The sequence below is a fragment of the Gracilinanus agilis genome, chromosome 4 (assembly GCF_016433145.1).
Source record: "Gracilinanus agilis isolate LMUSP501 chromosome 4, AgileGrace, whole genome shotgun sequence".
NCBI lineage: Eukaryota > Metazoa > Chordata > Mammalia > Didelphimorphia > Didelphidae > Gracilinanus > Gracilinanus agilis.
Window position 1 is genome coordinate 171,812,065 of NC_058133.1, and position 17,434 is coordinate 171,829,498.

Below are 17,434 nucleotides of genomic sequence, written 5' to 3' on the forward strand. Positions count from 1 at the left end.
AAAAATTTTTCTCACAATCATCTACAGGAGATGGACTATTAACTTCATTTTACAGATAAAGAAAATGAAGTGAAATGATTTGTCCATGGTCACATAACTAATCAGTGTTATGGTCAAAGATTAGGTCTCTTGATTGTAGGACCAATACTCTGGTTATTACACCATACTACCTACTGTCAATGAATTGCAGTCATGAGGCAGCTAGTTGGTCAAGCCCAGGGGCAGACCAAAGATCTCAGCTATTGGGGCAAGATTTTACAAGTCAAAAAAATTTGTTGGGAATCCAGGAAGTAGTTAGGCAGAAACTAGGCATAAATCAACATCTCAAACTATACAAGACAAGCTACCAATGGTTCATGATTTAGACATAAAGGATGACATCATAAATAAAATAGAGGAGCACAGAAGAAATTATCAGTCACATGACTCACAAAAGGCAAAATAGACAATTTGATTACATAAAATTAAAGTTTTGCACAAACCAATGCAGCTAAAATCAGAAGAAAAATGGCGAAATTGGAGAAATTTCTCAAGTTTCTCAAGAATGATCCCATTTTTAAGATATATCCCTATATATGTGACACAAGTGTGTAAGAATAAGTGTATTACTCCAATTTTAATCAATAGTCAAAGGATATGACAATTTTTACAGAAAGAAATCCAAGTTATCAACATCCATGTGAAAAAAGTTCTAAATCATTAATTTAAAAATGCAAATTCTAGGCCTAGAGATGGGAAGTCCTAGGTTCAAATATGAGCTCAGCCACTTCCTAGCTATAGGACCCTGGGTAAATCACTTAACTCCTATTATCTAGTTCATACCATTCTTTTGTCTTGGTACCAACACAAACTACTCATTCTAAGAAGGTAAGGGCTAAAAAAAAAAAAAAAAAAAAAAGCAAAATAAGACAACTCTAAGGTTGTCTTACCCCTATTAGATCAGCAAAGTTGGTGAAAATGGAAAATGACAAATGCTGGAGGAACTATCCTCCAAAATTATCAAACTGTACATACCCTTTGACCCAACAATATCACTACTAAGTCTGTATCCCAAAGAGATTAAAGAAACAAGGACCCATATATCCAAAAATATTTCTAGCAGCTCTTTTTGTGGTGGCAAAGAATTGAAAACTGAAGGAATGTCCATCAAGTGGGGGATAGCTGAACAAGATGTAGTACATGATTATGATGGTATCCTATTGTGCCATAAGAAATGATGAACTATCAGGACTATCACAAAACAAAACAAAACAAAACAAAAACACCTGGAAAGTGATACAAAGTGAAGTGAGTAGAACTAGAATAAAGTACAATGATCAACTGTGAATGGCATCTATTACCAGCAATGCAAGGATCCAAGACAACTCCAAGAGGCTCATGACAAAAAAGACTATCTACCACCAGAGGGAACTGATGTGGTTTGATGCAGACTGAAGCATCCCACTCTTCACTTTATTTCCTCTATGAATTTTTCTCTAGTACAAGAGATACATGTCTTCTTCCTCAAAATGATGAACATGGAAATGCATACTGCATGATAGTATATGTATAACCTATATCATATTACCTGACATCTTGGGAAACGTTAGAAAGGAGGGAGAGAACATGGATTACAAAATATCAGAAAACAATCACTAAAATTGTATTTACATGTAGTTCAGAAAAAATATATTTAAAAAACAAATAGATTAGAGGTAGAGGCTATGACCAAAGAATGAAACATATAGAAAAATTGCTGGAGTTGGCATCAAAGAATCAAGGTTCTGATCTGACCTCTGTTGCTTACTCCCTGTGTAGTAAGTAACTTTACCTCTCTGGGTCTCAATTTCACACATATAAAAAGGAACTGAATTAGATGGCCTGTAAGGACTCTTCTGCCTCTGGTTATTCAACCCATAACCAGATGCATCCTAGTGTAGTGAAAAAAGCACTATAATATCAACAAGCAAACCAAAAAAAACCACATGATTATCTCAGTAGTTGCTGAAAAAGCCTTTGACAAAAGACAACATCCATTCCTATTGAAAACACTAGAAAGTATAGGAATAGAAGGACCTTTCCTAATAATAATAAACAGTACATATCTAAAACCATCAACAAACATCACATGCAATGGGGATAAATTAGAAGCCTTCTCAATAAGATCAGACATGAAACAAGGATGCCCACTACCACCTCTATTATTTAACATTGTACTAGAAACACTAGCAGTAGCAATTAGAGAAGAAAAAGAAATGGAAGGGAATAAAATAGGCAATGAGGAGACTAAGCTATCACTCTTTGCAGATGATATGATGGTCTACTTAAAAAAATCCTAGAGAATCAACTAAAAAACTAAAAGAAATAATGAACAACTTTAGCAAAGTTGCAGGATACAAAATAAAAGCACATAAATCATCAGCATTTCTATATATTTCCAACACATCACAGCAGCAAGAGGGAGAAAGAGAAACACCATTGAAAATCACCCTAGACAATATAAAATACTTAGGAATCTATCTACCAAAACAAACACAGGAATTATACGAACACAACTACAAAACACTTTCCAAACAATTAAAACTAGATCTAAACAATTGGAAAAACATTGATTGCTCATGGGTAGGACGAGCTAACATAATAAAAATGACCATTCTACCCAAATCAATTTACCTATTTAGTGCCATACCTATCAAACTAGCCAAAAACTTTTTTACTGAATTAGAAAAAACTATAACAAAGTTCATTTGGAAGAACAAAAGATCAAGAATATCAAAGGAAATAATGAAAAAAAAAAACGTGTAGGAAGGTGGCCTAGCAGTACCAGATATTGTACTATATATACTGTATATATATACTGTACTATAAAGCAGCAGTCATCAAAACAATATGGTACTGGCTAAGAGACAGAAGGAAGGATCAATGGAATAGACTTGGGGCAAGTGATGTTAGCAAGACTGTCCATGATAAACCAAAAGAGTCCAACTTTTGGGACAAAAATTCACTATTTGACAAAAACTGTTGGGAAAATTGGAAAACAATATGGGAAATATTAGGTTTAGATCAACATCTCACACCCTACACCAAGATAAATTCAGAATGGGTGAATGACTTGAATATAAAGAAGGAAACTAGAAGAAAATTAGGTGAACATAGAATAGTATACCTGTCAGATCTATGGGAAAGGGAAAATTTTAAAACCAAGCAAGAGTTAGAAAAAATTACAAAATGTAAAATGAATAATTTTGATTATATTAAATTAAAAAAGGTTTTGTACAAACAAAAACAATGCAACCAAAATCAGAAGGGAAACAACAAACTGGGAAAAAATCTTTATAACAAAAAAGTCTGACAGAGGTCTAATTACTCATATACAAGGAGCTAAATCAATTGTATAAAAAAAATCAAGCCATTCCCCAATTGATAAATGGGCAAGGGACATGAATAGGCAATTTTCAGATAAAGAAATCAAAACTACCAGTAAGCACATGAGAAAGTGTTCTAAATCTCTAATAATTAGAGAAATGCAAATTAAAACAACTCTGAGGTACCACCTCACACCTAGCAGATTGGCTAAAATGATAAAAGGGGAAAGTAATGAATGCAGGAGGGGATGTGGCAAAATTGGTACATTGATACATTGCTGGTGGAGTTGTGAACTGATCCAACCATTCTGGATGGCAATTTGGAACTATGCTCAAAGAGCGCTAAAAGACTGCCTGCCCTTCGATCCAGCCATACTATTGCTGGGTTTGTACCCCAAAGAGATCATAGATAAGAAGACTTGTACAAAAATATTTATAACCGTGCTTTGTGTGGTGGCAAAAAACTGGAAAAAGAGGGTATGTCCTTCAATTGGGGAATGGTTGAACAAATTGTGGTATATGCTGGTGATGGAATACTATTGTGCTCAAATGAATAATAAACTGGAGGAATTCCATGTGAACTGGAATGACCTCCAGGAATTGCTGCAGAGTGAAAGGAGCAGAACAAGAAGAACATTGTACACAGAGACCAATACACTGTGGTAAAATCGAATGTAACGGACTTCTGTACTGGCAGCAATGCAATGACTCAGGACAATTCTGAGGGATTTAGGGAAAAGAACGCTACCCACATTCAGAGGAAGAACTGCAGGAGTGGAAACACAGAAGTAAAACAACCGCTTGAACACATGGGTTGATGTGGACAAGATTGGGGATGTAGACACTAAATGACCACACCAATGCAACTATCAATAATATGTAAATAAGTCTTGATTGATGACACATGTTAAAACCAGTGGAAATGCACGTTGGCTATGGGGGAGGGGTTGAAGGGAAAAGTAAAAACAGGAATCATGTAACCATGGAAAATTTTTCTAAAAAAATATTTAAATCTGACCAAAAAAAAAAAAAATGAAAAAAAGCACTAGACTGCCATCCCAGAACAACTGTATTTAAGCCCCAACTTTCCCAGCTCTGGAAAAGCTATATTTACTTAATTTGTTGGAGCCTCAGTTTAATCTTAAAGCAATTGCATTAGATAATTTTAAGGTCCTTTCCCCCATTAAACATACTATGCATCCTACTATGCCCTATGCCTTCATTTTCTTGCCAAGACTCTATCCCCATAATACATGTATAATCCAGTGGAATTGTCTGTCAACTCCAGGAAGGGAGAGGGAAGAGGGGAGGGTGACAACATGAATCATGTAACTGAAAAACTTAGATGTTAAATTTGTTATTGGAATCAAATAAAGATTAAAAAAAAAATCTATCCCCCATGACACGATACAGATTCTCCTGAAAAGCTATTTTCTATAATTCAATTCCACATTAACAACATTCCCTTTAACAATTTCACATGCAAGTTCTAATGCTCCTTCCAACATACCATGGCAAAAGTAGAATTCTGTATCTTTTCTTCCAACTTCTTCCCTCACCTGAATTCATCGTCTGCATTGGAAATAATACTATTATGTCAATTTTTGAAAACTCAGTATCTCTAACACCCCTAAGGGGTCCCTTTACTCAGCAGAGTCAATGAGTTGTTAAATCTTGTCACTTCTTGTCACACAATTATCGGTGATAACTTGTCCTTTTTTCTCTAGGCCCAATGTCACTGATCTTTTCCACACAATGATTATCTTTCACCTATGTCACTTTACTCTCTATTCTCTGACCTTATCCTACATATCCTATATCCTATACTATCTTCTAACCATGGTTTCAAAGTTCTCTATAAGTCTATTCTACCTTCCTTTTGAACTTCTGTCTTGCCCATTTTGCTTTTGTCAATCTGAATAGCCTCCTCTTTCTTTCCCATGCCATTCTGGCCACCCAGAAACAACCTTTCACTGTCATCCCTTTATCTCATTGTATCAAACAACTCCTTTCCTCTACCACAGAGACAAAATTTTTAAACTTTAAAACTTAAAAAATATAAATAAACTCAGAAATACTACTACTCAGCTTACACCTATAAGATCTGTATGTAAAAATATTTATATAGCAAGCTCCTTTTGTTGTAGCAAAGGACTGAAGGTACCCACCATTTGGGGAATGACTGAATAAGGTATAGGAATGTAATGGAATATTATTGGGTTGTAAGAAATTACTAAAAAGATACTTCCCAAGAAAATTGGGGAAACTTGGATGAACTGATAAGAGATTTTAAACAAACAAAATCAAGCAAGATTGTAAAAAACACTGTAGAAAAAAATACTTTGTAGGACTTAAGAACTTTGGACAATGTAATAACTAACCATGATTACAGAGGACAGATACAGAAGCCTGCTGCCCACCTCCTGATAAAAAAATGAAGAATTCAAGGTAACAGAATAAGACAAATTTTGGACAAGGCAAATGAGTAATTTGGTTTTGGTTTTGCTATTCGCACAAGGATTGTATTTTTCTTTCTTTGTTGGAGGGAGGGTATCCATTCATTAGAAATGAAGCTAGTAATATAATACTGCCCTCCCCCCCAAAAAAAGAAAAGGAAAGAAAAGAAGGGCTCATTGAAGATTGTTTTTAATGCAAGGAAGTCCACAGAAGGAGGCTCAGAAGGAAATTGACAAGCAAGACAGTTTTCAAAGTAACACGTTGAATTTATTTATATATGTGCTTATTTTAAAGCATATTGTTTATATAAGGGAAAGTCTCAGTTCTACATATGATCTTTTCCTGTCCAATTTGTACATGGAAATGTTCTTTTTTTTGGCATTTCTTAAATTCAAAATAGAAAAAACCTTATGAAAAAAAAAATACTAGACAGAAGGAAAAAAAGAATAGTTAGCTAAAACCAAACTGATCGGGGGGGCAGCTGGGTAGCTCAGTGGAGTGAGAGTCAGGCCTAGAGACAGGAGGTCCTAGGTTCAAACCTGGCCTCAGCCACTTCCCAGCTGTGTGACCCTGGGCAAGTAAGTTAAACCCCATTGCCCACCCTTACCAATCTTCCACCTATGAGACAATACACCGAAGTACAAGGGTTTAAAAAAAAAAAAAACCAAACTGATCATTCACTCAACTTTCATTAATTATAGGTGCATTTATTAAGCATCTACTATGAGCCAGGAACTGCACTAGGTACTGGAGATACAAATACAAAGAATGAAACAATACCTACTTGGAAGAAGTATATATTCTAATGGGGGAGACAAAGAAGTACATATAAAAATACATACAGAATAAATAAAAGTTATCAATAAATACAAAGTATTAGATTGGTTTAAAACAACATGCTTTAAAATAAACATACATCTAATAAGTTCAACATGTAACTTTGAAAATTGTCCTGCTTATCAATTTTCTTCTGAGATTCCTTCTGTGTACTTCCTTGCATTTTTGAAAAAAATCTTCAATGGACACTTTTCCTTTTTTTTTTTTTTTGATTGGAAGGGCAAGAGCAATTGTTACCAGAGCATCAGAAAAGGCTTCAAGTAAGAGGTGGTATCTGAGTTCTTTATCTTGAAGGAAGAGATGGACTCTGTGAAATGAGGATGTACATTCCAGGCTTGGGAAAAGACAGTGCTAAGGTAGAAAGAGGAAGTCGAGTGTCAGGGGTGAGGAATAGATAGGGGTCAGTTTAGCTGGATCAGAGAATGGAAGAGGGAAAGTAATGTACAATGAAGCTGGAAAGACAGGCTGAATGGGATGAGATTATGAAGGGCTTTAAAAGCTACACTGAAGAGTATCTATTTTATCCTAGAGGCAATAGGGAGCCATTGGAGTTTGAATAAAGGAGTAAGATGATCAGATCTGTGTTTAAAGAAAATCACTTTAGCAACTACGGGTAGGATAAACTAGAGTGGGAAGAGACAAGGAGGGCATTATAATAATCTAGATGAGAGGTGATGAGGGCCTGAACTCTGATGATAGGAAAATGAGCAGAGAGAAGAGGTCATGATGTGACAGAAAGAAATGGCAAGATTTACCAACTGATTGAAAACGTGAGGTGAGGGACACTGAGGAGCTGAGGATAATGCCAAGGTCATGACTCTGGGAGACTTGGAATAATGGTGGTGCCTTTCAGGGAAATAAGAACATTTAGGAAAAGGAAAGGTTTGGAGGGAAAACAAATAAATTATGCTTTGGACATGCTAAGTTGGAGATATCTCCAGGAATTCTATCCCTTGATTATTCTTGTTACAATAAGAATAACTCATTTATATAGTTAGTGCTTTATGTTTTACAACATGCTTTTCCTACAACTCTGAAGTAGTTAGGGCAGATAACTATCATCAGTTCCATTTTATAGACAAGGAAACAGGCTCAAAGTGACTTGCCAATGGTCATTTTTAAAAAAACTCTTACCTTCCATCTTAGAATCAATACTGTGTATTTGTTCTAAGGCAGAAAAGAGGTAAGGGCTTGGCAATGGGGGTTAAGTTACTTGCTCAAGGTCCCACAATTAGGAAATACCCATGGTCATTTAAAAATGACAGCTCTGCAGAGAGCTGGCCTCAGTCAGGATGATGTGGGGTCAAGTCCATCCTCTGACACACTAGCTACATGACTCTGGGTAAATTGCTTAATCTCTAACAGCCCTTGGCAACTCTGTAAGCTTTAAGTTGTAAAAACAGCTGCCTACCTACACTGGTAGAAAGTATCTTCACTGTAGAAGTTCTTAAATTGATGAATTAATAAATTTAAAAAATTAAGATTAAAAAGGACAGCACTGTCCTGTGCATGCAAAAATGGTCTATTCATTTTTAACTGACTTTATTAAATTAAAAGCTCTCTGCAAGCAGAGTCTATCCTATTTTCAGTACCACTTTCTGTTCTTTAGCAATCAGTGCCCTATACCCTTGGTGGGTTTATAATAAATATGAGCTGATCAAAATGCTTATTTATATGCAATCATAGTCTTGAGTAGTTTTGAGTTGCTCTCAAATCTAATTTTGACAAAAGAATTCTGAATAGAAACAAGTGGAGTTAAGGAAGGAAAAGAAGAGGGACAAGAAAAGATAGAAAATAAAATCAATACATTTCTATTTTAAAGGCAAAAATTATTCCATCTGAAAATCTAGACTCTAGAATAGAACAGATGATAATTATGAAAAACAGAAGGAAGAAATGTTCAAAAATGAAAGAAGAAATGTCTATAAAGGAACTGGGAAGGATCCAAACTACTTATAAGTATCAAGACACTGACCTCAGATATTTCCTGTGTGACCCTGGCCAAGTCACTTAACCTCCATTGTTTAATCCTTAACCACTCTTTTGCCCCAGAACCAATACACAGTATTGATTCTAAGACAGAAGATAAAACATAAAAAAAAAAAAATCAAGACACTAGTACTTATGGGGGGTGGGGGTGGGGCTGAGATTCTCTCAATTAATTGAAGATTCTGCTGTAGCTCCCAGTTTTTATAGCATTTACAGTAATTAGGTGAAAAATCAAGTAAAAAAAAAAAACCAAAAACAGTTGCTGAGGGCAGGTAAAGTGGGATTAGCAGAAATGGCCAGGAAGAAATAATTCTCTTAAAAAGTCTATAAAAGTACCAAAGCCTATAAAAGTGCTCAGACACTATGTCTTTTCCTTCTTCTCTGGAGTGAATGAAGTGAGTTCCCATACTTTTTACATGAAAAAATGTGAACTGGCTTTGCAACTGTAGAACCCTATAAAATCTTCCAGGATTAGGACTGACCATCATCCTCTTTGATTCAGTTCATAACTATAAGGGAATAAGTCTATAGGGGGACCAGTAGGTGTGTTGTGGGCAACTGTCAGTCACTAAACCAGCCCTTAAGGAAGGGTAATAACTTAGGAAGTGGGTAAACACTAAACTGAAGGAATGACAGTTGGGAATTCCTGGTCAACTCAAGCTGTGGTAACTAGGCTTGAATACAGTCCTTCTGAGAGTTCTTTTGGGGGTTTTGAAGAAGGCATAGGAAGGTAAAAAACACTGTTTAATAAAGATAAATTAAGGGAAGGAGATGAGGGAGTAAGGTCAAGCTACTCTTAACAACTATGGGATAACCCAAAGGGCAGGAAGGTCTGGAGATCACTCCACTACAGCTACAAGACAAGCCTGGCTGGACACAAGGGGAAAGGGTTTCTCATGCAGATGTCCTTGGTCTATTAGTAAGATGAATCAGATAGTCCCAGGATCACAGGTAAACAGCCAAGCAAATACAATGGGAAAGTCAGGGAGAATTAGATGCCTTATATGTCCACCATATAAGACAGCCTTTAATCTCAACCTGAACTTTTGGAACTTGCTAGATGATGGTCTTGATGTTCATGTAGATACTTCCCAAGGCACTGAGACAACCCCAAATCCCTAGGCTCTTAGGTCAGTGGCTATATCACCAGCTCCTGCAAACCAACTGCCATAGAGAGTCCATTGAGAGAAGTCCCTTGCTGCATTCCAGATTTGGAATGTCTAGCCCTGTCAGTCTTTGCTTGCTTTTGCTTTCTACTCTTAAAATGCTATTTTCCTATTATACTCTCTACTCAGAACATATCCATTTAGGCTCCTCAGCCTTCCTGAGCTTGTCAAGAACTAGAGTTGAGGCTTGTCGCCTCTCGAGATGTCAATGTCTAAAATTTGGATACAGGAGCCAGATGGGGCAGAAGTCAGAGGACAACCTGTAGAGTTTGAGGCTACTTCCCAAATTCCACACCACAATCAGACTTTTACATGTAGTACATCTGGAACTTGTGAAGGATTCCACGGCAGGACCCCAACTTTTAAGGGCTACTTTCAAATACCCCACAAGCCCATTTTAATTTTATTTAAGTCAAAATTTTAAAGTTCTAGTAAAAAAAAAAAAAAGACTTCTGCAGATATATTAGACAGTATATCAATCCAACAAGAAAGAAGAGAGTTTGGTATCAATAAATCAAAGAGTGCCTTTCTGTGAATACTCTCTCATATTTTCTCATTTTATACACCCCTTCATCCAATCAAAAAGTAGCCCTGGAGTATTTAAGTTCTATTCAGGGATAGCACTGCCATGTATCAAAGTGTCAGGAGATCCACCTAAGATGAAATCCATCATTCTGTTCTTCAAACTCTACCCCGACTCAAAAAAAAAAAAAGTTTATCAAAGTTAGTGTCACTAATGGTCTATTAAGACAGAAGACACGTTAACATGTTAAAACTCTCTTTTCCTTCCAATACCAAGGCCACGGAAGGAAATCATGCTGCCCACTGACTCCAACTTTTCCAGATCTATTAGAGACTTCGCCACTGCCAGTGAGTGTACCCCTCGTGAATGCTGGTGCTGTACATACAGAACTAAATGCATGCAATCACCACTAGATGCCTGCTTTATAATAGTGGTGGTCATTAGATGTGACTGTCAGTAAGGAAAGGAACTAAAAGCATATGCTTTGTTCTCTGGCTTTCTTAATAAAAGACTCTTCCCTAATGTGCCACCTTCAAAATCCCAGGGCCAAATTTCCAGAGGGCCTTCTCTGAACAGGAGATGGGCTGGATTTCGTTCACCTGAACAGTAACAGGTCTGGTAAGCAACTTTGTTAACAACATACACAGAACAGTGTAGCAGAAAGAGAGCTGGCAGGAGACCAGCATTCTAATTCTGGCTCTTCCACTAACTAGCTCAGCGACACCTTGGGCCAGCCAATTTAATCTCTCCGAGTCTTAGTTTCCTCATCTATAAAATGTGGATAATACAACTTGGTCCTGACTACCTCATAGAAATGATGTGAGGATCAAATAAATGAATTAATAATGTGAATGTATTCTGAAAAGTACAAAGTGCTGTAAAAAAGTAAGGTGGTATATTATCATGGAATCCATCTTTGTATAGGGTAGACAATATTAAACATCTACTACTGCTCTACAGTTAAGGGATTAGGCTGGTATGCATAGATTCCTATATTAAAATATTCAGTAACATGTTACTGATATGTCAACAGCCTACATCAAAAAACGACATCTAATGTACAAAATGCTATCACCTAATAGCTGTGTAAGCTTTCTGATCTAAGTTTTTGGATATTTAAATACCCTGCTTTTTTTTTTTGAGTTTAAAAATATTCATATACAATTTATCAATTAAATCATAAGAGTGCTAGTTCCTGGAAGATTGAGAAAGGAGTGGGGATGGGGGCAGAGACTGAGAGAATGCATTTTAAAAGCAAGAAAGATACTGACCTTATCTGTTTTTTAAAATGTGCATAAGCATTTAGAAACATAAATACATATGTGGATACAGCTATATAAAAACACATTTTCATTAAGCTAGATATATATGCTTAGTAGGATGTTTAAATTACAAGGCATTTTTTTTCTCCTTTAAAAGTAGCTCAGAAACTGGAGCTAAACTATAGGTCAAAATGACACACAATATGTTGGCCTAAGAACAATACTTTTCATTCAAATCCACAAGCCTGCCACTTGCACTAGTCATCCCCAGCAATTAATCCCCCAAGAAAGACGTTTGATTAAATCTTTTCAAGCAAATCCTTTGCTTTGCTTTTGTTAGTTCACTTCTTGTCAACATCTATTAAAATATGCCTTTAATTCTCCCACAATCTTAAAAAACACCGATTCCACTGTCTTCAACTTTAATCAACTGTATGGCCGGCATTTTTCATTTCATAATAATGTGCTGCTTGGAATTCAAGAGGCAGGCTCAGCATCAATCATCTGGTAAGAATTTTTCCACTGCAATAAATATGCAAATGAGGAGAGCCAGTCAGTCGTATTTCAGGCCCGACTTGCTAGTGTTTTAAAAAAGACACAAATTTATTAATTGCCGGTGGCCAGAGGAATCCTATTACTTTGGGCATTGATTACAAAGCTGTGTGAGTGATTATTGTGCAACTCGCGGGCTACCCAGGCATGAGGAAAAATTATTAAAGCAAGGCAGAGATTATCAACTCAGAATAACAATAAGCCTTAACATTTAGGCCCTAACTTCTTCAACAAAGAATTACGTGAAGGCTCCACTGTATCATAATTCCGAATTCTGTCAGTATTACTGTTTGGGCTTGTTCTATATTCCCCAAGCAGCATGGCGTTAACCAGTATGAAAGAGTACTGCCGGTTACAAATTCCTTAATGTGGGCCATTTGGACAAGTTTTCATTATTCCCATAGTATGTTCAACTGGAGGATTTTTATTTATTATAATAGATAAGTACATATGTGTGCATATCCACACACATATCCATACATGCTACTACTATGAGGACTGTGGATTAGATGAACTACTCTACAAGGAGTTTTGCACTTTTGTGAGTCTCTGGTTCTATAGTTCCAAAATCAGAAATTGTTTCAATGGCATCAATATACCCATAAGGGGTAATTTTCAAAAGTGGAACATGGAGACCAAACTCTAAAAATATGAAGGCTAACCAGAAAGCTGACATAAGTACTCTGAACCCCTAAAGGGTTCCATAGTAGCTGGGAGAACAGTTAAAGCAAAGAGCCTGTAGAGGAAAATAGTTTGGTTAATTCAAAATGCAAACTATTCAATCCGAGATGTTTTAAAATGATATAAGAAACAAGACCCTAGGAAAAGCTCATTTTTTTGTCTTCACAAAATGAGGTCAGGAATGGGAAGGAGGGGAGGGGCAAGAGAGCAAGAAGAGGTAGAGGAAAAACAAGGAAGAAAGGGAGGGAGGGAGGAAGGAAGGAAGGAAGAAAGAGAAAGAGAAATCCTCACCATTTTACATTACTGCCACACTAAGTAACATGATAGATAGGGTATATTTGAGCTCTATGGAGGGACATCCCACTCAAGCTGTAATTTCTGACCAGGCATGAATTTACAAGAAAGGGAAAAGAACTGTGGAATTTCTTAGCTTTCCCTGAATACTTCTCTCAAACACCTTGATAGAGTGTGTCAATAAATCCTTAACAAGCCCTATAGGACAGAGCAATCTAACTGATCAATGGACTTCCCCAAATCCTCCACTGTTACCTACAACTTGGCAGTACCTATGCCTTCATTTCTCCTGGCAGTACTATTTCTTGAAAAGAGGAAATACACCTTTTCCCTTTAAGTGGACAAAGTAAATGCACAAAATGTGACAGTTGTGATATCCCAGTATATTTAAAAGCAGTGGCTTAAACTTATAGCCAGGGGAGCTTATTAGGAAGGAAATCAGAAATGCATTCAAAGTAAAGCTGTCTCTCTTTCATGAAATTAAAAAAAAAATCTTACTTTTCCATACTGTAAGCCATAAACAAACAGGTTTTTAAGTAGTGAAATTCTCCTTTGGAAAAGAAACCAAATATCCAAAATTCCCACAGGTAGCACACAATAAAGATTCAGCTTTTCAATGAGACTGGGAAATTGATACCAGCTTCACATAGTTAAAAATAAGGGGATTTATTCATTCGGTCACAAAATATTTGAATGAAATGGGGTCAAACTGAAATTTCCCTTAAATGTTTAACTCATAACTCATTATTTATGAAAGTTTAGGTGGGCAGGGTGGTACACACCTGTAATACCTGCTACTGGGGAAGTTAAGGCTGATGGACTTCAGTTCAGGAGTTCTGAGCTGCAACAGGGTTAAAGCCTATAAGATGTGGGTTTTGGCACTGAGTCTGAAAACCAGTGAGATAGCCCAAGGCTGCCTTGAAAAGGCAAATCTTTCTAGGTCAGTAATATAGTCAAACTTTTTGTGCCCCATCAACAATGGCTCAGGCCAGTCAGTGGCTGTAGCACTTCTGGCAAAATAGGAAGCCCTAGTCTCCAAAAAAACAAAAACAAAATCAAGTCTGTAGACTTTTAAATTTTTCTTCTAAAACATTCTGGCTGTATCTATTCCAAGGCTGCACATCAGCAAGGAATCTGAATGGCTAAAGGTACTCTTTCCTTAAATGACACCCAGAATAAACCTGGAGGCAATCTTCTAGGTTTCAAACAGCCAAGGTATAAAAAGATCTGCAAAAAGTTCTCCAGAGATCCTCAAAGCCATTTTAATATGCTTGGTGTTGTGCAAATACAAACACCATTATAACTTTATCAGCTACTCCATAAAATGTTCTTGCAAAGAATGTTATTATCATGATATACCAATTAAATGGGTTAAACTGAGATTCAGAAAAATAAAATGAATCATGTGGATCAGGAAGAATTTTATAACAATTCATTCTTTTTTGCTTCAATTTCACTATTCTGGGGAAGAATCTTAAAATATTTAAAATTTAAATTCAATTTAAATTCAAATAATAAAACTGTTGCTTGATAGTTATAAAGGTACAAATATCACCTGAAGGATATCCTTCTTGTCATGTACTTTTAAAGTTGCATTTCTAGTCTTCAAAAGGTTTCCTTTTTAATCACCTATGTTTCATTTACACAGTATTTTTAGAAAAGGAAAACAAGACTTAGACCAATACAAGAACCTCAAAGATTGTAAGACCATTAAGTAAAATGCACACATATAAATTTTAAACATAATTCCACTTTTAAGAAGCACTATTTCTTGGTTAAATGTGTAAATGTGTAAACTATGTAAGAAACTAAAAGCAACTTTAAATGCAGATTATTTAAAAACCAATAAAACAAAGGAAATCCCAATTTAAAAAACACAAGGAAGTCCTTCTACTTTTATGTACAGTTTTGGTCACTGTAATACCCTAAAAAGAATACTAAAATAAAATAGAACCAGTTCATAAGAATAAAAAATATGCTCTATGAGGAAAGAATTATTTAGCTTCTCTCCTAATTTTTTAAATGGCTTAAGTTTTAATATTCAGATCACATATACATTTTGAGTTTATTGTGGTATATGGTATAATATGGAGTTCTAAACCTAATTTCCGCTAGACTTCTTTCCAGTTTTCCCAGCAATTCTTTTTCTCCTAGATAATTTAAGTTTTTAAGCTTATTATTCACTGGGTTGAGTTCAATTATCTCTTATTCTTCCTCACCTAATCAATTCCATTGATCTATTTTTCTATTTTTTAACTAGTACCAGTTTTGCTGGTTAATGCTTTACTGAAAGTATTATTACCCCTTCAATCCTACTTTTTTCTTTCATTGTTTTCCTTGATACTTGAGATTTGTTTTGTTCTTTCAAATAATTACTTTGGCTCTTCAAAAGTATCTCCATGGCAATTTGCCTAGAATAGCATTGAATCTGTAAATTAATTTTGGCAATAGTCATTATTATATTGATACAACTCAGTCAAGAGAACTAACTAAATATCTCTAGTTTCTCCATCACCCTTTATTTCTTTAAGGAGTATTTTATAACTGTATCTATACAGATACTGAGTGTATTTTGGTAGGCTGACTAACCAGTATGTTGTACATTTTGTAGTTATTTTTCTTGTGCCTTCTTTTTCTATTATTTCCTTCGCAATTTTGCTACTGCTATATAGAAACATATTGATTTTTATGGCTTTATTTTGTATCCTGCTACTTTAGTAAACTACTGTTTCAATTAGTTTCTTTGCTGATTCCTTTATATTTTCTGGTAAACCAATATGTTATCAACAAATAGGGATAGTTTTATCTCTCCTTTGCCTATCTATACAAGAAAGAATTTCTTTCTCCTTTTATTTCTATTCCTAGAATTTCTCATCAAACAATAGAAAGGAAAGAAACTATCTTTGCTTTAAATCTATATTTATTTAGGAAGCTTCAAGTATTTCTCCATTATATGTAGTATTAATTTTTGCATGGGTTCCTTTTAGTTATATTTTTATTTTTTTTTAAGATATTTTATTTCACCAATTACATGTAATAACAATTTTCCACATAAGTTTTCTGAAATTATATGTCTCCCTCCTTCCCTTCCCAGACATGTTAAATAATTTGATTTGGGTTATATAGGTTTTATCATACAAAATATTTAATTATATTTTTAAGTCCCTAATATACCCATATTTTACAGGTTTTTTTTTAAAGCATTAATGAATACTTTATCAACAGCTTTTTCCTAATTTGTTAACATCAGGTACCCTTCAAACTGTGGCTAGGATAGAATTCCTTTTTTTCCCCTTAAAAATGTTTTTATTCTTATTTACTTTTGAGACTTTTTAATTTTTTTGTTCTTTTTTTATCCCCACCCACCCAGTTCCAAATCCTCCACCTTCTAACACCTCACCCTCATGAGAAGGTACAAAAAATAAAGCCTATTACAAATATGTATAATCATATAAAACAAATTTCAGATATTCCCCATTCCCCCACCAAAATGCAAGAAAAACAGAGAATAAAACATGTTTCAATATGAACTCAAGCCCATCAATTCTCTATCTGGAGGTGGAAAATGTTTCATTAAGAGTTCTTTGGAATTATGTTGCATTGGTATGTTGATCAGAGTAACCAGGTATTAGAAAATGAATTCCTAACCAAACAAGGAATAGATAATTTAAAATTACAAAATAGATAACCAGTTTCATGAAATTGAAAAGCTTTTTTTTTTTTTTTTTTACCCTTGTACTTCGGTGTATTGTCTCATAGGTGGAAGATTGGTAAGGGTGGGCAATGGGGGTCAAGTGACCTGCCCAGGGTCTCACAGCTGGGAAGTGGCTGAGGCCGGGTTTGAACCTAGGACCTCCCGTCTCTAGGCCTGGCTCTCACTCCACTGAGCTACCCAGCTGCCCCCTGAAAAGCTTTTGTACAAACAAAATTAATGCAACTAGAGTAAGAAGAAAGTGATCAAATGGGGGGAAACATTTGCTTCAAATATTATTAAAAATATATGTATAAAATATCACTAATAATTATTGTATCAATCATTTCCAATTATGATATTCAAAATATATAGGCAACTAACAGAAACAACAACAACAACAAAAAACAACAAAAGTCATATCCCAGGAGATAAGTCAAAAGGAAAGGAATAGTTCTCAAAAGAAATGCAGTGCTTGGGGGTAGCTGGGTAGCTCAGTGGATTGAGAGCCAGGCCAAGAGACGGGAGGTCCTAGGTTCAAATCTGGCCTCAGACACTTCCCAGCTGTGTGACCCTGGGCAAGTCACTTGACCCCCATTGCCTACCCTTACCACTCTTCTGCCTTGGAGCCAATACAC

General features: G+C 35.6%; 1 protein-coding gene across 1 annotated transcript in view; it reads right to left on the minus strand.

The window, feature by feature from the left end:
• The window catches only part of AATF (apoptosis antagonizing transcription factor), an 81,191-nt gene that overhangs the window by 41,121 nt on the left and 22,636 nt on the right, over positions 1–17,434 (minus strand). The window lies entirely within an intron of this gene.